General features: G+C 42.1%; 2 protein-coding genes across 4 annotated transcripts in view; both read left to right on the top strand.

The window, feature by feature from the left end:
* timm21 (translocase of inner mitochondrial membrane 21) overlaps nucleotides 1-13,147 on the top strand; it is a 19,196-nt gene extending 6,049 nt beyond the window's left edge. The window contains exons 9-10 of the mRNA XM_031849778.1: nucleotides 1,746-1,878; nucleotides 3,822-13,147. The gene's annotated coding sequence lies outside the window, so the exon portion shown is untranslated. The remainder of the gene's footprint in view (nucleotides 1-1,745; nucleotides 1,879-3,821) is intronic.
* Nucleotides 13,148-20,567: 7,420 nt separating this feature from the next.
* Nucleotides 20,568-24,786, top strand: part of sema5a (sema domain, seven thrombospondin repeats (type 1 and type 1-like), transmembrane domain (TM) and short cytoplasmic domain, (semaphorin) 5A) — a 107,105-nt gene continuing 102,886 nt past the window's right edge. Inside the window, exon 1 of one of the 3 annotated variants that reach the window (XR_004212848.1) lies at nucleotides 20,568-21,223. The gene's annotated coding sequence lies outside the window, so the exon portion shown is untranslated. Of the gene's footprint in view, nucleotides 21,231-24,786 lie in introns of all 3 variants that reach the window. The other 2 variants (XM_031850374.1, XM_031850375.1) reach the window with 2 other exon arrangements.

The raw sequence follows: 24,786 nt of genomic DNA, 5'->3' as shown, positions 1-24,786 counted from the left end.
ATTTCTTGTTGAGCTTGTTACTGCCCCAGCTTTTGAGGTATTTATCATTGCAGTACTTCCATCTAAGAGGCACTAACTGTGATATTTATAGAGTTGTTTGGAATATTTGTGTAACAGGAAATGCCCCACTTGTTAAAAAAACAAATAAATGAAGCAGTTGAAACTCTGAGATAACTGGACTTTTGGCCGGGGTTTCCCCAGATCGGTGAACATATCCTGTGTTCTATCTGAAACATTTGTCAGATTTTTAGAGGAAGTTCAATCCAGTTTAAGAATCATTTCTTTCTTGCCTTTTTATTTTTAAATGATCTCTTATGGACAAGTTATTTTTGATCCAACACAAAAAATGCCTGCTAATTACATTTCAAGGAACAACCCCTGAAGTCCTCCTACCTCCTCCTTGCACACACCGTTTCTCCTTTTGTTTCTTTTACCCCCTACTACTCTTGTTCCTAATCTGTCCTTGTTCCGCAGCTCTTCTGCTTGCTTCTATATCCTCTCCTGCATCCTTTCCTTCCTCTCCCTGTTGGTCCCTCTCTCGTCTGGTGTGTAATGTTCCCTGTTTAGATTTTAATGGAATGTGCAGCAGGGAGGCCCCTCGGTCATCCATAACCCAGCACCCTGAATGCTTTCTGGAGAGACGCTAGGACGACTCGTGGAGGTCCTGGGCTTAAATGAATCAAACCATAGTGTGTGTGTGTGTGTGTGTGTGTGGGGGTCTTTATGTAGTACCACTCACTAAGCATCTTGGACAGTCTAATTCACCTAAAAAGACAAAGTGAACCCAGAAGAGCCATGGGGGAAACTTTTGATACATAGCGGCCCCAGAGAGGAGTGGGAGATTCATAGGTTATTGAACTTCATCTTATTTATCAGCTCTGTAGGTCTACAGCAATAGGAGTGACTGTTATAATTATCTTGAAACTGGCGTGGTCTGTTTGTGCTGCATCGTTCTTCATCACACTCTATCACTCCCACAACAACAGGATGGCAATTTTGAACTAATTAAAACCTTAGTCAAAGGCATCAATCGGTAATAAAAAAAAATAAAAAATTAAAAGAGCTGAGAGCTTCCTCACAGCTGACAGAGGAGATAAAATGGCTAACGCGTTCATTATAATGCTCAAACCTTAGAGATGCTTACTAACCTCTCTAACTCATCAGTTAATACAACGGACCATGCTGTGGCTGCTTGCTGCACTATCCTTTCTGTATTTAAAAGGACTGAAATCAAAAATATATCTTTTGAAAATGATATAAACACACCAAGTGCCTATTTATGTGATTCACTGTTGGACGTTTCGCCCCTGCATTTTGTGTAAACGACTTCCTGGGGTGTTAACATGGTTCATCAGGTTTGGGCTGAAAACGTTCCGTGCTGGTCAGCCCCGTGTTAAAATACAGAAAAGAACTGTTAACACAGGCAGCCGTGTCACGTACTCTTCTTCTCGAGTACTGTCTGGCTGTGTGTTTTTAGCGGTGCTTGTGCTTCAGTGTGTGTAAACCTCCTTGTCAAGCTAGGCCTGGAGCAAAGAGATTAAAGGAAGACTATAATCATGGCCAGCAGCAATTACCTCTCTCGAGATGTGTACAGTAAAACCAGCCTAGTTCGTATCCTGATAGTGTTAGCAGCAGTGTGGATGTTTGTGTTGTTGGCTTTAGCTTTTATGTTCACTGGTGTATGTATCTGTGCTTCTGCTTTTTTGTGTGTGTGTCATTAACTCTCTGTTTCCTTCCCTCTGTAGCAAACGTCTGTCTGGCCCAGTTGGTATGGTGTCCAGGATGACCTGTCGATCGAAGAGCCCTCCACACCTCTGCCACCAGCTGCATCCTTCTCCCACTCGGACATGCCACCACCATATGAGGCAGTCTCTGGAGGTAGAGCGCGCACACACACACACTATAACACAGTACCATGTGTCTGCTGCTTGAGTTGGAGGCAGGAAGATGGCTTTTATTTAGATTTTGACCCTTTCTACCACAGTAATGGGGGAAGGCCACCTCGTTTCTTGACTGAATATTCCCTGAACTCGCTGTCTCTACATAGTTTCACTTTCTGTGATAGCGAGCCGAGGTCACTGTGAGAAGGTTTCAGTGGATATGGCTTTGCTAGATGTGTTCTACTGAAAAGGAGACGATAACTGAGCCTTTGTTACAACATGCTTCATTTCTACTCTCATTTGAAGAGGGCTGCTACTAGTGGCTTCTTTTCTATCAGATATTCTACCGACGATTTTACAGATTTTGACAAACTGTCTGTCATTGTGTAATGCAGCACAAACTGAAATCAAAGGTTTACCGTGCAAAACTCTAGGTTGATTTGTGCTCCTATTGAGATGTGCTATTTGTGGTCCTACGAAAAATATGCGCCCATATTCCTCCGTGCGGCGACTTAAGCAACATAAGGCCGGAATGTTACCAGGTGACCGCCCGGACTTTGTCGTTATGTTGTGAGAACGGAGAGCAACATTTCCCTTCAAACACTTGGTTCAGTGGACTTTCTAAAGTAGCAAAAATATTGCTGACAAAATATTGATGTTCACCCCAACCCACAGTGTATTAATCCAGGTACCTGCACAGGCTGGAACCACACATGACAAATTGTCCTCTACCACCGTCCTTTAAAACCACCAGCATTCGGACTCCATCAGAATCGGTGCATCGATTGCCTGATGGGAGATTCGTGTACCTTACTGACTATAGGGATCATAGCCACAACCAGCAAATTACCACCAGGTGCAGTCTGAGCAGTACTTGCATCAGTGAACTTGTCTCTTCTGATTCTAAATGAACTCCCACATGTATGCACACACGGAGTACTTTGTTTGCTTTTGAAAGGGCAAAGTACAATTTGGCGAGTTCCTTTATTCTGTGTTCCCCAACGTGTCATTGCGAGCTCAGGAATGAGCACACAAGTCGGCCAGATCAGTTGTTGAATCTTTGTATTAAGATTCGGTCTCCTCTTGTGCAAATTAATCTCTAATTTGATCCGACGTGCTTGTTCCGTCTGACAGCAGGATGTGGTTCTAGCGGGTGGAAGTGGGTGACATTTCAGCACTAATTCTATTACAAGATCTCATATTCGCCCCCACATGTGATATTTTTTCCTGTCAAAGACGGGCATGCTTTTACTATAGTTATTTGAATGTATAATAAGTACTAGGTAGGTCTTGCATCTGTATAACATTGCTTCTTACACTTCCCAAATTAAAATATCTTTCTGCGTAGATGCAAATTTAGCGTACACTCTAATTCTGCAACCATTTGAGATATCAAAAGATATGGTACGCCATCGTCTTCAGACGACTGCTCATGCGTAACCTTTTAATAGAGTGCTGTCTACTCTCACTAAAAGCAGCGAATTTCACAAGAGAAGCGGTTGAGCGGACAGTAAGAAGACTGAGATAACAACTTGGTGACGAGAAGAAATTCAAAAGAAGTGCTGCAAACGTATTTTTTGATGAGAGCGACGAGGAGGACTCAGGATCCCTCTGCTCTGGGGTCAGTGTTATCCGACGAAGTTTGTCTGTCCTTCCTCTCCATCACTGGGTTTCGGAGATTCTGACACGTTGTTGTTCTTAAAATATTCTAGCACCGCATTTTGCTCCTGTGTGTCTCTTACTCATCAGATTAGCCCCTCTCTTCCTGTGCACACTTTTTGGAAATTGGGAACGTTGTTTGATGCAATGACGCTAGTGTAAACATGGCAGAATCTTTGTTTTGATTGATCGTTTAGCCCTAATATTGAAGGTTATTTTAATGCATGTATGATTTCTAGACCGCTGATGAACTGGTTGACCCGTTTTCTCCTTTCCTTTCAGAGGATGATCTGAAGCCCCCTCCTTACAGCGAGTGTGCTCATGTCGACGAGACCGCCGCCGCTCGTCCCTCCCATCAAGCTCCTTTCATTTCTGAGGCAGACAACATTAGTGTAAACGAAGCCCCGCCCCCCTACACACTGTCTCCCCCCGCTCAAGTCGGTCAACAAGACGTCCCCTTAAGCCCCAGTGAGTCCCAGTCCGAGAGCAGGTCAACCTAATCGATACCGCTTTGCCTTTTCCATGCACTGCCTTCCTACATTCAACCTCAGTGATCGTAGCCAGCCGAACTCTCATCACCAGAGAGCAGATGTTTATTTGGATGTGTGAATGAATGTGCGTTTGGCGGTTTATAGATTGAAGTTGTTTTTCTACTTTGTATTGCGTTTAAAAAAAAAAAAAAAGGTCATCTGAGTTTGGCAATAACGGATGCCATCAGCAAGCCTGTGTGCCTCAGTCAGGGATGCAGAACCTGCCTCCCAGCTAAGGAGGAAGATGGTACCCTTCACCTCCAAGCTCATAGGGAGTCCCTGAGACACAGATAAGTAGAGAAACAGATACCTTCAAGTATGTTCTGTTTGACGTTGTTCCCGCCTGTCCAAGGCCACTTCCTTTCACATATCTAACCAGTTGACTCTTTCTGCAAGCAGGTTTGGGGAAATGAGCTGCATTTAGTTCCTGCTACCGGTATGCATAATATTTGAGATATGACTTGACCTCTTGTGTGCATCTGTATCGACGTTCTGAGCTCGGTAACTTGATAACAGTGCATTATTTGCATTATAGACGATCCAAAGTGTAGACGGTCTAATTAGATTTCAGTGCACCTTGCTGCGTAGTCGTGCATATTAAATAGTAAGTATTTCAACTTAAGCAAACTGTTATGACTTTCAATGCTTCATTAATACTGCACGCGTGTTAGTTGAAGACAAAGCATGTTGACGGAGAACTATTCGATAATGAATGCACTAATTGTCTTAAATAATTACCTCATTAGCATACCCGGTTATGTTTAATATATCATGGTGATTAAACTGGGATATTAGGCAATTCAAGTGCCTATTACATCTGTGAATGGAAGTGAGCGAGGACAAGCGGAACCAGTCGGCGAAATAAATGAACACTTTATGGAGGTAGACAAGAGGTTGTTCTCTGTTGGTCGTCGCCTCTACTGCTGGGTTCTGTCTGTTGCTGCGTTTATATTTGCACCTATATGCCAGAAATCAAGAATCTGCGCAAACAAAATAAACATGAATTTTTTTTATTTCTGTCTCTTTTAAAAAGTTGTGGATTTTTGGACAAAGGGTCTTCAGAAATCTGAGAGTAAATTGTTGCTCTCTCCATTAACTACATTCTGTAGTCGTAGATCCAGCTGTAAGATAATCAGATCAGTTATGAATTGTATTGTAAAAAAGGAAAACGATTCTTTGGAAAAGAAAAATCCTCCCAGGGCTGTGAACTCAGGCTCAAAACAGCTTTGGAGCCGAAGGCTGAAAAGTCATCGACAGAACTCAGTTATTGCTTCTCTTTTTTTCCATAATTGTTGCAAAATGAAGACTAACCAAAAAAATGTTTTTTTTTTATCAATGGCGCCGTCTATTCCTTGTAATCTCCATGTTAATCTACCACGGGCTGGTAGAGGTCAGTGTGTTTATCTTCTCTGGTATAGCATTGCTTTGGGAGAAGTTGTTACTGTGCTTTTTGTATCGCTGCAATTCAGAAAATCCGGAAATAACACTAAGACGATGCACCCAAATGATCCACTTCCTGTTTGTTTCAGCAACAATGCAATCCTTGTACACTCTCTGAACATTACAACAACAAAACAACACGAGAAAGAAAAACAATATGAACGCTGTATTAATGCATGTGGGGCCTTTGGTAAAGTATAAGGGGGTCTTCATGGAGAATCAGGAGTTAATATGAAATGTGTTTTATTGATAATCCTTCATATTGCGATGACAAATTGTGGCGCATCCATCACTGATGCATTTCCTGTGGTTTTAAAATCTGTCTGCAGCTGAAAAGTACAAATTGGAATGTAGCTTTGAACTCCGTTCACTTCACTTAGAGATCGCAGCATGATGACGAGCTAGACCACGGTGTTGGGCTCCCACTGTGATGTATGTCCTGTTTGATTACTTCATGTTCATTCCCATGGTGGTTGACTTATCACATCTTTCCACTTAGTAGCTTTTTGTGTTTTGATTTGGGGGGGTAATCCGTGTTCTGTATTAAACTGTTGTTCATAATTGTGCTAGTGTTTTCCTGCTTTAGTGTGTGTGTGTGTGTGTGAGAAGTCACTTCCAAACAATTTACCTGCGCAGAGGAACAGTACTACACTCCGGTTACACACATTTCCTTAATTTCACACTCATAATAGGTCATTTTCTTTCTATTGATGTGAAATTACTTTTTGGGGTATACCACTTTTATTTTTAGCAGATTTGGTAAAGTTACATTTCTCTTGGAAGGCTCAAGTCCAAACCGAGACAACTTATTTGCGCAAACTTCCCTCTTTGTTTTTCATCACAGGCAGTTTTTTTTGTTTTTCCTTTTGTTCCGAAAAGACTTAACTTTGAACGGTACTTCCTTGATTTGTCTAATTTTAGAAAACTGTCTTGACAACCAGTAATGACGAGGGATAAAATGCTGAGTATTGTCTTTATTGTTTCTGTGATGTGCCACTAGAGAGCAGTCTTGCACCAGTGATGACACCCCCCCCCCCCTTCCATGTTTCTGTGCCGCCTGCACCTGTTGCTGAGCCCGTGTGCCGAGTGCGACACAAGCAGTGCGCCTTGTCGCCATCACGTCAGTATTGGTTGATGCATTTTTATTACATGTTTTTGTGACAGAAAAATGGCATCGAGATTTGCTCCAAAGTTGTTTTGTTTTTTCTTTAGATGGAAAACCAAAAAAAAATTGGTCTTCATCAAGATCAATAGCGCAGCCCTCTTGTGGAATATGTAGCAGAGTGGATACTAAAGGACATTAATTTTTCATATCTTGGCCTCTTGGCTGCCGCATCACTAAGCTGCATACAAATCAGCTGAGCTTGAACAATTCACAATGTGTGTACACATGATTATGAACCTTTTTGGAAACTGAAAGATTGTGTATGAGACGAATCGGATAAATCTGACTGCCCGCTGCAAAAACAAAGCCACAAAAGAGAAACAAAAAATATGGCCCTCTTTTATTATGATAAAATGTGCTCTCATAAATGGTAAAAATATATATATTATTTCTATTATGCATTGTTTTGGAGCAGTTCTTCAGATATCACTTTAAACATTGAAATGGATGTAATCCATCAAGAATGCAGCTTTCGTTCATTGACGTATACGTGCGTGACAGTATGTATTGCGTCATTGTTGAGTATAGTTAGATAAGCACTCTGTTTGTCACTCCTGTATGCTGTGCACCGGTTTGGCTTTGAGTAATTGATGCTTTCGGGGGAAAATATTTGCATTTTGGGAAACGGCCAACAATCCATCATTTAAACCGCTTTACTAATCATTACATCTCAGTACAAACAGCTGTATAATGAATGCAACACGGCGCACTCTCCTCAAGGATATTTGCCGAAGCCCTTCCAAGAGTATTGAGGTCTTTGAGGCCATTTTGAGAAACGGAATAGATGGCTCAATTACTCTCCTTTGTCCGTCAAAGATGTATTGCACTTCCAAGCCTTGCCATGTGTAGGTGAAATGACTAGTATGCATGCGCAGCGGTCGTGGAAAAAAAATCACACTTTTTAAATTCTGCAAGACGGACACATTCCAGGCATGGGTGAGGCTGGATAAGATGTCAAAAAATGTGCCCGTTATTGATTTTCCACCTCAAAGTCATTTCAGGAGGGGATACCCGTCAGTAACCTGACCACCGGTGTTATTTTACGCCGTTTAAATTTTTATCTCCCCACAAATTCATATTGCGTCCTTGTGCAAGGACTGTAAAACATCACAACAGAGTTAATGTTAATAGGTTCTGCAGGTCATTTACCCGCTAACAGATTTCTTCCTTTCTTCGTCTGAACACCATCACTTGTTTCTTCTAGCTTCTGACCTTATTTTGGTTGGGTGTGATGTAGCCATGTATCCAGTTAACTATGGCTTGTAATATCGATTAAAGTATATAAAACTGCTGCTTTGATAATATCAAAGATCAAAAACAGTGATTGGGTGAATCATGTCAGCGTTAAAACACTTAACATGTCAGTTTAAGTGGAGACTGCCCACTAAACTGTGGAGCTAAACAGTTGCTCGGGCATTTCAGGGGCAAATATAATCCATTTCTACCAATGATGTTTGCTTTGCATCGGAGTTTGAGTAAGGAAGACCAGCAGTGGAAAGTGACAACGTGCTACAGTTTTTTTTGTTTTTTTTAAATTGCTCACACTTTACCTGCAGTCTCCGTTTTATACTGCTTGGAGGTTATGCTTTTTACTCCACTGCATTTATTTGATATGTGGTGATATTTTACAGATTTCAATTTTACATCAACACATGATTATTAAAGATTAAACCAGTGGTTTCCAACGTGCTCCTCTAAACTTAATTCATATAACTATATGTTTCATTTATAGAACAGTTTGTGGCCCAAAAAATTACAACAAAAAATATTTCACAAAAGTAAAAGATAAGAGAATATACCCCAAAAATAAATGAATGCATATCTGTGTAACAGGACTTTGTTTTTCTTCTTCCTCGTGAATCGTCTCACCACCGATCCGATTCATCTTGTGCTCCTTAGGTTGGGAAGTACCAGACAAAACGACCTAACTAGTTACAAAGCAGATCCCACCAGCAACAGGAAAGTGCAACTTATTCATTGACGTATCGGCATTAACAATCTAATAATGTCGTATATATTTTGATACTACAAGTACTTTAGCTGAAGTATTTCTGTACATTTACTTAAGTAGGATTTAAAATCAGACCCTTTTTACTCCTAGGGTAGAAAACTACTTTATTTTTTTTATTGGTAGCTTTTGCTTAAGTAAAGGATCTGAGTACTTCTTCAACCACTGTTGTATAATCCATTCTGAGTTTCCTTGAGGCATCATCATCCAGCGGTGGACATGCATGAGTTATTATAAGTGAATGGCATTTAAAATGCATTGATTAGTAATGAGGCACATAATTCAGTGATTGCAAGGGGACAACTCAGAAAGAGTAATATTATATCCGGGCCAGGAAGATTTTAAGAATGTCAAAGCAGCTTTTCTCTTCGTGTGTGTGTGTGTGTGTGTGTGTGTGTGTGTGTGTGTGGTTTGCTTCACATAGTGTTTTATTTAAATACTGCTGTCCATCCCAGCTTCCATCAACATCAAGTGTCAACAGCATGATAAGCATGTTGTTCATGTCTCCTTGGCCGCCAGTACAGATGTAATCTAGAGGGCAGGGACGGGCCTGCTCCTGTGCCTTTGTGATGACAGGATAAGTGAGGATGTCAGAGGGGGTAGGATGAGCACCTGGTGCAGACAGGTATGTGTGTGAGCATAATGAGGTGGCACGTTGTTGAGTTTTAAGATTTTGATATAACCTGCTGGATATAACCATTGTTAAAGAATCCAGTACTTATTGTAGTCTCACCAAACGGCAAGAAAGCAGTGTAATATGTTTGTCTCTGGAGTCGGCACGTTTTGCATTTTTAATCTCAGAAAAGTTCTCCAAGTGGAAAGCTGTCATCCACCACTGGCTTAATCTGAATGATGAAAAGTGAAAATTAGAAATTCCCTCCTCAGCTGAGAGTTGGTGCCGAAACAGTGTGGAAATATTTATCTGACTTGCAGAGAAGTGTTGTAATTCTTATCTGGAGTTGGTGTTCCAAAGTGTTGCATTTGCCCTTCAGCGTATTGGGGTTTTGACATGACGTGCATTTGCTGACTTTTTTTAAAGTACCACGAGTCGAAGAAGCGTGTCAGCTCCTTTCAAACAATGTCTCTCCGCTTGTACAGTTTGTAGAAAAACTTCAAAGGTGCAGGTGCGGACCAGATTGAGTTTTTCTGGGAGCTGTCAATGCGCCAGACAAAGACCTGCAATACACAGAAGATAGGTGTTTGTGCAGGAAGCAAGAGAAGCGGTGAGGGAAACGGCACAGACAAGACCGGTCTGCAAATCCCTCTGAATGGCCCGAATCTTGCCGACCTCTGACCTCGTGTTAATTTTTGTATTTTCCCTGCTGGGCCTCACTGCTAACCTGCTGTCCATCACAACAACTTCCAAGTCGCTTTGTAAAAAAGACGCCTCCTGTCTGGTGTCTGAGAAACTGAGAGGACTGTTGTTTCCCGTTTATCAGCTTAGCAAGAATTTACATTTTAATTGAATCCTGATGTTTTGGCCGAACTCTGCTTGCTGAGTAACTGGAACTCCCTCACAGAAACGACTTACAGGCTTCAAGTGTGAGTTCACAGAAGATGACAGGCAATCAGACACATTCACATTGACTATGCAGAATTCAACTGCATGTGCCAAGATTTCACATGCTGCCATCACCAGGAAGATTCTTGGAGAGCATGTGCGTTTGTGTGTTTGTGTGTGTAGGAATGTCACAAAACTACAGCTGGGCTTTGTGTGCGTATTTACACATCAGCTTCTATGTATTTTAATGAGTTTGAATGTGCCAAGATTTGTCATGCCTCCATTGCCAGGGACATAGTTGGAACGTGTGTGTGTACAGACAGCAGGGAATCAGAGTTGTGCTCAGGTGTGTGTGTGTGTGTATGTGCACTTGGACACTTATATTTGTGGGGACCAATTTGAGTTGTAGACCTTCAGAGTGAGGACATTTTTATAAATTGAGGACAGTCTTCACTTCGTCAAAGGCCTGTTTGAGAATCCGGACATGGTTTTAAGGTTGAGGTTAGAATAAGGTCAGGGGTAGGGGTTAGGCATTTAGTTAAGGTTATATAACCTCATAAAAATCATACAGGGATTTGTGTGTGTTTGTTTGTGTGTGAGAGAGAGAGCGTCTATCATACTAATTAGGATAGACGCGTCCACTCCTACACTCTCTTTGATGTGGCATGTTGGCAAACTGCTGATGTTGGAGATTCTGTCTAATAAGATATTGGATAAAAGATATGATTCGTCAGCACCTGTCTTTGTTTGGTCGACCTTTTCCATCTATTTAGAATATTATATCAGACACGATAGGGGCGCATGCTATTGGCCCCTAGTTGATTTTGCAATGCCTGGTAGATTCGTGGTTTTTACATTATTACACTGGTTGTGTTTTAACAGAGATCTGGTGAGTTACTGAGGTTGAGATGCAAATTGTTTAATGCCAATTAATCTGTGGGTTAGTTTCTCAATTAATAAAATAATAATTTGGTTTCTAAAATGTCTCAAGTTCTCAGAGCATAAAGGTCGAATCTTGTTTTATCTCTAGTGCGTGTGAAAAGTAAGGGAATCAGCATCTATTACCTTTTATCGCAGGTCCAATTACAAAGGAAAAGTTATCTTTTTATCCTTCTTTGTGCTCTCTCCTCTGTCTCTTTATGTCCTCTGCTCTTGCGGGGTCTACTAACTGATTTCACACTCCTGAAACAAGTTAATAGTTGGAATAAAGCTGCTGGAAAGACTGTACCCTCACTCCTGCACCATTGAATTAAGGCGGGGTGTTCTTTTTTGAAAACTTCTGCTCTTCCCAATTTCTCATTAGACTAGCACCAGTGCTATTTCAAAGGCATTGTTCTGTAGGTTTGCGACACAAAGAGCCAAGGTAAAGGACCCCTACTTACTCTGTCTCATTTGCAATGGTATGGACGGAAGCCCAACCCATTACAGTGCAATTAAAATGCTTAAAATGCAAATTTCAATTGTTATTATTACATTATTTCCAGACTGTGGCACCCGCAGCTTCCATCCAAGTGCTGTTCACTGCATCGAGATGGTGATTAACTTCTGCATTATCGCACTGATAAAGAGCAACTGAAAAGTCAAGAGCGTAAATTGAACGACAGGCTGCCAGCGCCAGTTTCCGAAAGAAGTCATTAGGATTCCGACTAATTACATCTAGTCTGACCTTCCAGTCTCATTGCTGCTTCAACCCGAACAAATAGATCTACAGCTCGCTGCTTGTACCTCGTGCATATGGAAGTAAAAATAAAGTTGTATTAATAAACGGCGACATTGTAACTTGAGCTTCGGCGTGTCACAGGAAACCATTAGTGTTGTAACAGTAAAGCAGATAAGAGTTAATTAACTGATAATGGCACTCTATTCACTGTGAATGGAAATGAAAGGGTGGGAGTCAAGAGAGAAAAATGGACTTTCTGTAGATCTCAAAGAAAAGCAGATAATTCTATTCCTCTTGATTAAGTTTCACATTGGGGTGGCATGAATGCCAAGAGTTCTGATTGATCTTCATCACAGCTGCCACAACAATGTACTAAACCAACGAGTATGAATTGCATCATGTCTATTTCTATACAAATTGCACGACAGGCCTCTTGGAGGAAAACACAACACCTGTTAAATCAGAGCCTTTGATCTCTTGATGACCTCTTTCATTCACTCCTACTCTTCTTCTAAAACCCGGAATATGACGGCAGAACAAATCGATAACAACAGCACCAAGAAACTCAAAAGACGTACGGTTTTGTGGGAAGTAAACTTAACTAGAGGGCAAAAAAAACAAAACACAATTCTTCCTTCCTGTATGCGCAGCTTTTAATCAACTTTCCAGCTGGGCAAATCTGGGGTTTTATCGGCTCTATCCTCCTCTCTCACAGAAGAGAAACAATGTGCTTTATTCCATTACACTGTAAATCCAATCTCATGCTTCACGCTCTGTAGAAGAGTAGCAGAAAGAGGGAATGAATGAGATGGCATGGCGAAATGTTGACACAATCCCACAATCCCTAGGGTGACACCCGGCGGCCATCGGGGTACAGTTGAGGGATACTGAGCAATTAACCAATCAACCAGGGGGCTGATGGGGCCCCATGTAGCTATTATGGTAATACACGTGTCGCTGAAGTGGAAAGCGCTCCCTTGACTCGACAAAGTCGGACTGTTTACTCATTCTGTAGCCTGTTCCAACCAAGACATCACACTTGGAAATCAGCGCCTTTTTTCTGAGGGAAAGCTTGCAAGTGTACAATTAGGAAGTAATTAGTATTTTGCTGCTTAAGATGTAGACTTGCACAGATAAGGTCTGCTTTGTTACCACCATATAATGCAATAGAGCACATCCTGGTCTTCTAAAAGCAAATCAAAATGTCTGTACATGACGGGCTTCAGAATGAATGCCTCTGTTTCCACTCTTGACTCTCCCAGACTTCCGATGAACACCAGAATTAATAATGGATTAGGAGGAAATAAATATTTAATTCTTTAAATCTGTTGCAAACAGCTTGTAATATTCGTTGATCTATCTCCTGCATGATTCACACAGCAATATATCTTTAAAAAGCCCACAAGCTATTTGTTTCCACCACTCGGCCAGAGCGGCATTCATCTCCTGGCATCAGTTAACAAAATGTCTCGCATATGGAGCAGTCTCCGTTAGGTGTTGCGTGCTGAGGAAGTGGATTATTACTAATGCTGTAGACGCATGTTATCAGCGGATGAAAAGAAGCCTGCTTGAGATCTAAGATTGAATATTGCAACATAAAAGCAAAGCTGCGAATATCATCCAACATAATCGACATCTTCAATGGCTGATGCCACCGTACACTGTTAATTCAGTTACAATAACATAGTTACTACATACATGATGACTTTGATGCTCTGCTGACTTTTCCTCTAGCGCCACCATGAGGTTAAAATCTGTGGCTAAAGATAAAATCTCTCAACAACTATTAGCTGGATTGTCATTCAATTTGGTTCAGGCATTTATGCGCCATCAGCAGGTTTAAATTTGCTGCCAAAATACTTTTTGTTTATGACTAAATACCTGTAAAGCTAATAAAATCCAGCCTACATTTTAGTGTCACGGTTCTATTACAAAGAATGAGAGGAGTGTGTGATATCCAGGCCCTAGCATGGCTGTAGACTTGTTAGTTTTTGAGCAAGGCGTTCAAAAGGAGATTGAAATCGAACCACATTTCCTATATATTCTACTCTATCAAATAAAGTTTAGAAAGTAAAAGATCTGCAAGTAGGTCTGCATTTCTGACGGACATGACCCCTCACATAAGCAGAATAAGTTGTTTGATTACCAGTGACACCACCTTTGAGTCTATTACCAATTACCAGAATTAATGTTATGTGACTTCATTATTAAGCAGTGCATCATGCCCACTTAACGCAGTCAAAACCATCTGCTCAACAGAGTATGCTGCTTTTAAAAATCTTCCACCATGTGACGAGGCTTTTTAAATTTAGTTCAAAAGCATGCAGTCTGGCCAATACCATTAAACCATTACAAGCTGTCGGTGGTCTCTTGTTCTCCTTTGAATTCTTGCTCTTAGAGGCACTTTACTTCACATGAGCTGGCTCCGTATAGTTTGTCTATAGCGTATCCTGACTGAAGTGTTCAGACATTTGCTTTCATCTTGTGCAAAGGCATGCCTCAAAGATGGGTAAAGGTGAAAGTGACTCTGGGGGGTGGGGGTGGGAAAGGGTTGTTCAAAGCCGAAGCAAAAGAGTTTCTTCAAGAAAAAGAGTTTCTTCCTCTTTGCAGAGTGGCCTAAATTTCCTGCAAACTAGCAGGTGCTTCCATCTTATAATGCCATTTTGACGGTTCCCCGTTCCACTGTGTGGAGAACGCCAGACTCTCATGATTTCACTCTCTCGTATCAGAAGGCAGAGCAGCTCTTAAGGCGACTGCAGAGAGAGAAGTGTGTCTAATTATATTCGCAGGTAAGTTGTCGCTCAAACGTGCAGTTGTTTTTTCTGATAAATGGAAAAATAAATAACAGACTCTCCCTCCTCGCACACAGCCTGGTCCAGCATTGACTTCTAACCTCCAACTGGAGAGCTGTCAGCAATTGAAATTAATTAACTTGTCCAAAGTGAGGCAAAAACAATTACCCAAGCACCAGCGTATAAGAAGAGCGGGCAGGTTATTACAGTTTCTTGCAGTCAGCCCTTACAGGAGACGTACAGAGATGATGGATGTTTGTATTTCCAGTGGGGCCTTCTTTCTAATGAGTTCCTGTGCCATGTTGTAGATTCATTATGGGAAAAAAAGGATCCGCTTTACTGAGAATAATAAGAAATGATAATATCCCAGTAATTAGTACGATTTGTATCAGTTAATGCAAGTTTTGGTTGCTGTTGTCAGCCTTCTTGCTTATTTTCCAGGTCATGAATGTCAGTGTTATGAAAGGAATATGAAGATTAGCTCTGTGATATACAAAGCCAGCGATGTGCTACATTTACCAAGGGAATACATATTTTAATGGAAGCTAAACATTTCTGCCGAAGCTTTTCGATTTCTTCCGCCTGTATCTGTTAGACTAGCAAACTGTGAAAGCCCCTCAGCTTTTTGACATTTTTCCTCTGCAGACCTAAGAAGCACACACAAATCAAGGTTTCCAAAAACTCTGGAGATAGAAACGCAGCGTAGCGAGAAGACCAATCTTGATTTGCTGCGGCACACCTGCTTAGAGTGCATCACGGTTCACACCAATACAAAACTCGCTCTACGTCGGCCGGTCTGAAGGTGTAGCTTTGTTTTGTGCTTGCATTGTGAGAGTGAGAAAGACGGAAACAAAGGCACAAAGTATTTCACGCACATCTACTCTTTGTGAATGTAATATTGGAGTGTATGATGCCTTCAGTTATCGAGGACACACTTGTGCATCAAGAGAACAGACAGCACCGTGCGGAGGGAAGCCAGTGAAGTCACCCCGAACAACACAAAACAGTGTTGAAAGAAACTGCTTCTGCCGAGTTTGGAATCGGAGGATTTGTTGCTGTGTTCTGAGTCAGTTGGTCCAGTGCTGGTAAACAATCACTTCGGCCCCCAGCAGCCACGAAGAGCAGCGAACAGTTTGTGTCTGCTTAGTCTGGGATGTAAATCCACGCTGACTATATGGAAGTGGAAAAGTGGCTGTGACTGGAGGGTGATTTTCTGCAGATAAGGTTATATCTTTAGCTGATAGCATTGCCATAGTAATACAAGAGCCTTTTTTTTTTTTTTTTTTTTTTTTAAATATGTTTTGACTGGACAATTCCAAGCTATATAAATTAAATATGAATTATTTTAATTGAGTGGTAGTCCTCTTTTAACTCTGGGTCTGCCTTCAGAAGATTACAATGCACAGGAGATGATGGTAGTTTTCCCCACTGTGGCTTCTCTGGATTATATGCGCCTTGAGTACTTACATAAGTGGCTTTATTTTTCTATCCATTTAGCCATGGGTAGCTTTTGCCTACTTTATCATCACTTATATTGCTTTTGGCTTCTTAAATGTACTGACTGGCAATAAAATATCTTCTTGACACAGAGGAAAAATCAGCAGACTGCACTCTTTACTGTGAATGGCCAACACCATTGCCCAGCAGTCACATACATAATTGTCCTCTACAGCCTCACTCTCTCTATTTTGACATTAATTAATCTCAGGCAATCTCCAAACTGCCCATGGGGCCAAGACCTCATGCCTCCAAACCTTCAATTCCCATGATTGAATTTTACAGAGTTCATCTCTCCAGCCCTTAACTTTGCCACTTTGCTAATGGTGAACGAAAAAAAAGAAGACACTAAAAAAGAAGAGAAGTAAAAAAAAAAAACTCTCACCATCAGCCATATTCTTTTTGTTATCCATCATGGGCCATGGAGGGGAGGACAAAGACAAATACAGCCAGCCAGAATCTGGGCAGAAAGCGAGAAAGATGACCCCACTGGACTCTGGACTGCGTGAGATAATGAAATGCAGCACCATTCATTCACTACCTTTGGACGGACCGGGCCCTACAACACTCGATCACACCTCTACACTGCATTGTAGCGGGCTGATGTGACCTGTGACGCACAGCAATGAGATTAAGATGGTGTAAACTTCCATAATGATGTTATAAGTGAGAACAGGGAGTATAAACTTCACCCAGTGAAGTATTTTCTTGTACGACAGACTCTGACCTGGTTTTAAATTTTAAAACAAGATAAAGAGTCTATACAGCCATGCTAGCGGCTCTGTGAGGCTGTACTTAGGCACAGTTGAACAACTGAATAGTACAACGCATGCTAACATGATATGCTGAGATGTTTAGCAGGTATAATGTTTGTTCGTCATATTAGTTGAGCTTGTTAGCATGCTCACATCTACTAATAGGCACGAACCACAAAGTACAGCTGAGGTTGATGGAATATGTTGTTAGTTTTGCAGGTATTTGGTCATAAACCAAAGTATTGGAGAAATAAAACGTTATGACCTGATGGTGGTGCTGGATAAAAAGTTAATTAGAGAGGTGTTTGAACTAATCCTGATCCAATAGTTCTAGCAGCCCAGTTGCCAGGAAAAGATTTTGACATTGAATGTCAACGTTTTTGCATTTGATGAGCAGAGCAAGTGGGGTAGTATTTCGAGCGACCATTATAGAAAGTTACGTGGTATAATAACGAGTATAGTAGTGAGAAAGTCCACTAAGGATGGATGGGAGGGGTGGTGGATGGGTCAAACAAACACTGGTCGACTTTCACCCAGGAGACCGCTGTTTGTGTCCCGTGTGAAACGCAAACTAAAGGCTGACTTTGCGCATGTTGCTTTACTTAAGAAAGTCCGCAAAGACGGTTGTTATTTATTTGTGCCAGTTACGGGGGTTATTATTTGAACACAAACCGTAACCAAGTAGCTTTGTTGCCTAATCCTACCCAGTTGTTTCACAATGTTAACCATGTGGTAACCATTGTGCATTTCTGCAAGCGTTATACAAGGCTAATATGAAACATACTTATGAAACTTTTATTTAGTTGAGAAATGTCGACGTTCAACGTATCCCGTGGTTTGCGTACCTATTTTTCTGGCAACTTGGTTTCACAAAAACTCTGAGGATCAGTTTTCAGGATTCATCATGGGGGAACCATGAATTTTTTAATTTTGTGATAAAATGTTAAGATATTTCACAGGATAGGTGAAAACTTTAATCTGCTGGTGGAGCAACAGAAAAAAATAGAATCAATACATCACCAAAGTCATTAGGGTTCACCCTCCGGGCACCATGAATATGTACGACAAATTTCATGGAAATCAAACCAATAGTTTCATTCTGGACCAAAATGGTGGACTACGCCTCAGACCGACATAGCCATCCTTAGAGCCATGCCACTAGCATGACTGTAAGGGGTCAAGGTATCATCTCAGACCTGATACACTTCAGCCTCTTAATAATCTTGCTGAGTCTGTCACCTCCAGAACTGCTGTCCCTGCTGTCGCAGACATACTTCCACTGACACTGTGACAGTTATGGCATCATTGCCCAATCACTCCTCCTGTGGAGCGTGGCAGTGAAAGTAGACTTTGTGGAGTCCTGGCTCTACAAGGCCCTGGATGCTGCTGCTGCAGGGCCGCAGTAAGGCTGAGTAAGCCTGAGAAATCGCATGGCTTTGGCCCTGCTGCATCGTGGGATGGCTCATTGAGTCTGCAGGTATGGAGCTCAGAGTGAGGAATGACTGCAGTCTCTCACAGCTGGCCGGTTTTGCACTCTCTCTCTCTCTCTCTCTCTCTTTTCATGTTCCTCCCTCTACCCCTGTCTGCCCCTCTCCAACACCCCCCGCCCACTTCCTTTGCTCCTGGGAAATGACCCCTTCTCTCTTTCACTCACCTGTCCTCTCACCTCACTGAGTCACTCATGTACAGTCATTCTTGCACAATCATGCATATGTGAAAGCATCAGAGTGTGCTCAAATCTCAACCCCCACATGTGAAAGTTTTGCATTTAGGTGTCAGTGTGTGTTTCGCATGTCCCAGTGGCTGGCTGGTTGGCCTGGTTTTCTTTGCAAGGTATGAGCTGACCTGGGTCTCCAAAATGGCAGAGAAACTGCACAACAGATGGCATGTTTGGGATTCTGGGGGCACGGATACTTTCAACCGAGGTTTGGCACCAAAGCGTCTCCCCTCCTTCCATCACTGTATACAGATACACACAATGCTCACACATGCCATCACAGATAAACAAGAAGCAAACACAACACCAAATACACATGCCAGGGAATATTCTCATCACAGTATTTTGTCCCGTCTGGTGTGGCATTTTTTTCCCGTAACATAAAAGTTGGCCTTTAGCTTCTTTCAGTGTGACATTGCTTTGAAAATAGTGTTTGGTCACTGCACTTAGTACAAAGAATATAAAACCCTGTTTCTTCAAAAAGCCGAGAGATCAAACGCTATGCAAACAGGCACAGCGTACACACACGTACACCAATACACCCTACTGAGATCTTATACCAACAGGTGAAATATAGGAGGCTTCTTCTGAAGCAAAATTTTTTGTGGTTGCCTGGCAACTTGAGTTGGTTTGCTTGACATCAAAACAGAAATGCTGAGCAACAATGGTGGCCACACAAACACACACCCCAGAGGAGACTTGAAAGCCAGTGTCGGTTTGATTCATTCTTTCTCAGGCCTCCCATCATGAACTAATGTACTCCAAACCATCCATCACCGAGTCTGATGGCTCATTCAGAGACGCCGCATTATTTTTTACTGATGAAACTTGCTCTCTCGGTGCAGCTCAGAGCCGAAGCCTCACTCTGAAGCTCAGCTGGAGCTCTGTGGGTTACGCTTTTAAAACAAACATCTATTGTGCGGGAGAGCAAACCATGCAGACTAAAAGAGCCTGCAATTCCTGAAGCGAGGAGAAAAACGTTCTGGAGGTCATAGCACTTTCACTGGATGAAACTATATTTGAGACTTTAGTTTATTGTTTTGCCGAGCGCTGACACGGCCTTTGGCATGCCATACCTTCATCCAGTCTGTTCTGATATTTTAAGAAGGCTCCCTGAGCAGCAACAGAAAATAAGAGGTTACCCACGCATTTCCCAGAGTTGCCGCCCCCCCCCCCCCCCCTGTGGCTACATTTTTATGAAAGTTACCTGATTTGAATATATATGTGGGTATACAGGAGCTAGGGCATTCACAGAAGCACGTTCCCGTTGAATGAAGAGGCGTATTAATAGGCTGTTGACTCCACTTCGTGTCTGTCAAAAAGACAGACACACACTTGCTGACGTATAAAGCCCTAAAGCTGTGTACCACACTCTTTGGGCTTTTGGAGCTTGACAGAAGCTGCCTTCATTCACCAGAGGATAAATAGGTAATTGAACTGGGGATGTCGCTATTAAAATACACAAAGGCACAGAAACACAGTGCTGTCGCTTCTCCCCTCTCCTCACACACTCACACTCATATCTGACATGACATATTTTTTACTTTCTAAAATTTGCTGTTGTGGAAGAATGAATCTCTTTACTGCTATTTTCTCTGTTAAAGCAGTTACAAAACACTTCATTCACAACACTGGACAGCTGAGTCCCAGTGGTGACAGATATGCATGCCAGGGTTCAAGCCCTACTTTCACTAAGCATCCTTGGAACTGAATCCTTACCAGCTCTGTTAAAGAGGATGCAGTTTTCTAGGATTTGCAGGGGAAAAGGCTCTACAAATGTTTTTAGTTGTCTATTAGCAGGGCTATACGTTCAAATGTAGGCTAAAACTCCCAGATTAACATGCAAATGCTCTCGGGGTGATTGCTTTTCTTTGGCTGATGTTGACCCCCTGACCTCCCTGGATGAGACAACCCACAGGGGAATTTAACTGCTGGAATCAAGAGCGCATATTGAGGTAAAGACGTCGAAATAGCTCAACTTGTCCAAATGTCAGCCATCCCTCTTGTAGCCCCCGCGGTTTAGTGGGCTGTATTCCTGCCCTCCACCTGCAGGACAGCTGTGCGCCGCTGCCACGTTTCTTCCCCGACGCGCGAAGTGGGGGCGCACTCCTCAGCCATCAAAACCTCGCTCGTGAGATGCGCAGCTGGGACTCGGAGCAAGCATCGGACACGTCGTCCACCTCCACTCCGCTTAACCTTTTGTGCACAAGCTCCGACTGTTTCAGTTAAAGGACAGTTTTTTTTTTTTTTTTTTGCTTTTTGGCACCCGCTTCCCCCCTCCCTCCCCACAGAGCGGAGGCACATTGTCTGTGGCGCAGCGCGACAGTCCGGTGTCCGATTACAAACCGTGCGCCGAGCAGCCACCGGCACACACAGCGCTTCTCTGTGGAGCACAAATAGCACACCGGGCTCTGGAGGGGCGAGAGAAAGCTCAGAGGAATCTCTGCAGAGAGAGGAGTTTTACCGAGGTCGATTTCTGAGAAGAGACGCAGCAGAACGGAGGATATATCTTCTTCAGCTCATCTTTATTTTTTTGTTTCTCCGTACCACTCTTCTGACCGGGACAAGACACGCAGCTTCGCTCCCTACTAGATGAGCGGGAGTTGGGCACCTCACTTGGTAAGACGTAAGCGTATTTTTTTTTTTAATATATTGTGATTATTAACAATATATATCTACGGCTTCTGCAGACATTCCGTTTTTAAACGCGAGGTATTTGTTTTCTCCTGAAAAATAAACATGACTTTTACTGCTTGTCATATATGCTCTCCATTTCACAGTCAAAAAGTTAAAATAAGTTCAAACATGTTGCAGAGTGGGAACATGCCAGTATGTCACTGAACTAAATGAAATGATCCACAAATACTGAAACCCACAATATAAATAATCAGTTTTAGAAGTTTTGCATTTTGCTTTGCTGTGTCTGCCCACTTGGTGGTGCTGGCAGAGTGCAACCATCACCAGATCCCTGCGAATTCATTTCCCTGTCAATATCTTTTGACAATTGATTAGGCTCTTGCATCATAACCAATAGTCCAACAAGTATTCTGCATCAATACAATATGGAAATATGGTCATTATGATTGTAACAAAAATAGTCTTTGCTGAAATTGTCAGTGCCTAATGCAAGTTGGGAAATGTTCACACTCAGTTGTTACTTGTGTTAGGATTTCAAAATATAATACGGGTTTTCTCAGTGGATGCATATTGATTGATATGTGACCTTTAAAGTATATTTGCTGCTATGTTTAGTTCTATTTGCTTTTGGTGTAGTGACGTCACTGTTAAAGGAGATGAACAGTGTGTGCCCTTTACGAGACATGCTGATCGCGTACTGTCTAATACTTGCATTTCACATTTCATGAAAGTGAATAGATGTGCCAAGTTCCTTTTACTCTGCACAACCCTTTGTTGAGCTTGAAAGACCTTCCAGTTATAAACCTCAAACATCAGGCTTCCCACTCAATTGTAGAGCCAGAGCTGAGTCCTTGAAAGTTTCTAAGGTTCTGTCAAACTATCCAGAACATTATTTCACAAGTAGTTCATTTGAACTTTTCTTATAATCCAAATTAAACCGAGTTTTCCTCTTCCACAAAAGCCACCCTGACACAGCATCTAATGTACTATTTGTCCGTGGGCGGGTTCAAGAAGATGACACGAGGTGAATATATGGTTTGTGCTGGAGATGAACAATGTGACTGATTTTGTGAAGGAGATAAGATATGTGGTTTGTGTGCTCTTCAGTTACCCCACGGCTCTGTCCTTGGCTCTTACCGGTCCTGGAAAGGATTTAGATGAATACTAATCTCCAGCCCTGATCGTGCTGATTGGTGTACGATTAACTGGAAATAATTGTGAACTAAGTCACTTATTTGCCATTGTTGTTTGTTTGTTTTAAGCCTGAGGCGAGCACCTTTTTACAGAACATGCAAATTCTTTCTCAGATGTTGTGTCCAGAGTATAAAGCACCCAGAGCCCTCTTTTCCATTTCATTGGAATTCATACGGGTCGCTGGTTGTTTTGGTCGTGCTAGCTTTCGGGACTTGAAAGCTACAGTTCTGATAAACACAGTCAGCCTCTGATCTTATGGCCTTGGACCCACGAGGATGCTGTGGCTCATTCGTCCTGTCACACTATGCTTACCAATGGAAAAAAGGGACCTTCATCCAGATGGTAGAATTACTTTGGACTCACAGCGTCCAGGCCTTTATTAGATGTTGGATGCTAAAATCCCCGAGGAAAAAGAAATAGAGAGAGTGAGAGGGAGAGAGAGAGAGAGGGAGAGGGGGGGGGATGCAAATGCTGAATCAAGGAATCATGTAATATGATGCCTTTTGGCAAAAGTAGCCAGTTTATATTGCAGCTGAACTGTAGAGAAAAACTGCACGGAGGAAAAACATTAGAATTGCAACAATGGATCGGTTTCTGCAACTATTTTGATAGTTTATTAATTCCTATAACAATGTCTGGTTGCAGCTTCTCCAATGTGATGATTTTCTGCGTTGTTCTGCTTTATATCATTGTAAACTGAATATTTAGTGTTTGGACTGTTGGTCAGACCTTTGAAGAAGTCCCCTATTAATTGCTTAATTGAGATAATTAAGTGGCAACAATTTGTCATTTTTAAATGTTAATGCCCATTGACTAGCTCTATTGCTTCTGAATACCTGCTTTTATTGTACTCAATATTTGGGTTTTGAACTGTTGCTTGGATAAAACAAGAAAATTGAATACATCAACTTGGGCTTTGGGAAACTGTGATGGACACTTTACAGACAAGAATGAATTGGTTAATTGAGAGAATAATTGGCAGATGAATCAATAATGGAAATAATTATTAGTTGCAGCCCTAAACAACACTACCACTTACACTCCTGCCCGTCGAGAGAGATAAACCGCAGATGCAGATGAGCCCGTAGTAATGGATACCAGCCACACATTCCAGCGCCGACTGAAAAGCAGCATATGATTAGCATGATTGATGTTTGCACTGTGTTGGGAATTTGCCCGAGCGCTGATACAGAACACCAGCACAAACGCAGCAATTAGTCCTAGCCAGGAGGAATCCATGATGAAAATGACCCTAGTGGCCTCAGCGGGCTGTGGGGTCGCCATGGAAACCGTTTGAATGACAAGCCCTATTGTCGTCGACCTTTGTGATTCGGCGTCCCCCTCGGGGGTCGAGCCCTGTTGGGAGTGAAAGTGAAAGGCATTATCGTGCATGTGTAAACCAAACAGCCATTAACCCTCTGGCCCCTCGGTGCTCTTTAAGGCCCTCTGGTTACTTATTTATCTGACACTGGCAAGATGGGGCTTTGGGGCAGTTTGTCCCTGTACACACAGCCTCACAAAAGATCTGGGTTTTATTGGCTGTGAATTGCATGGAAGCCGTGGTTGTACAGATCCTACTCAGTGGATGATTTATTGCTTTTTATGCAAGTAAACTTGGAGACTCAAACAATAGCTGAAGTGGTTTGCTGTTCCTCCCTGCTGTGCTTTGTCCTCTCACCACCACGGGCTATTTATACATCACAACCACTTTGCCATTATCTCACCCCTCCCTCGTACTTTGCTGCCACTTCTGATTTCAACACTGTAACTCCAGAGAAGCATCCCCCATGTGAGAAACCCTAATTCAAAAATAATTATGCTCATTTTCAGTGCTTATTAATGCCAGTAGCAGCATATTCAGATACATTTCTGACCTATCTCTACATAACAAAGGAAGTTGCCTGGGCGTGAGTAAACAATTCTTTCATTTCCACCATTCTCAGTTATTTAGTAAGATGGTGTGATGTTGCTATGGCTACTCCAAGGTTTCCTGCAGTGGATTTGAGTGCACCGTCAGTCACCAAAAAAAAAAAAAAAAAAACAGAAAATGTTGGCAAAATGAAAGTTTGTCATTCACGGCACTTCTGTTCTTTAAAGGCCAAAGTGTCACAGCAGTTGCCATGGAGAGCGCAAGGAAGCTATCATGTGGGATGCACAATGCAGCCTCATAGCATCTGTTGTTTATCTACAATAAAGTCTGCATTACGGTTAAAGCGCCGTCTCTTTCCATTAAGGTCAGCTCTGAAAGATTTGTTGCTTGTGTGGTGGCATTATTTCAAAGGCATTGTGACTTTATTAGCGCGCACACACACACACACACACACACACACACACACACACACACACACACA

The sequence above is a fragment of the Anarrhichthys ocellatus genome, unplaced genomic scaffold (assembly GCF_004355925.1).
Source record: "Anarrhichthys ocellatus isolate YVR2014 unplaced genomic scaffold, GSC_Weel_1.0 scaffold10, whole genome shotgun sequence".
Taxonomy (NCBI): Eukaryota; Metazoa; Chordata; class Actinopteri; order Perciformes; family Anarhichadidae; genus Anarrhichthys; species Anarrhichthys ocellatus.
This window is presented reverse-complemented; position numbering and strand designations above follow the sequence as displayed.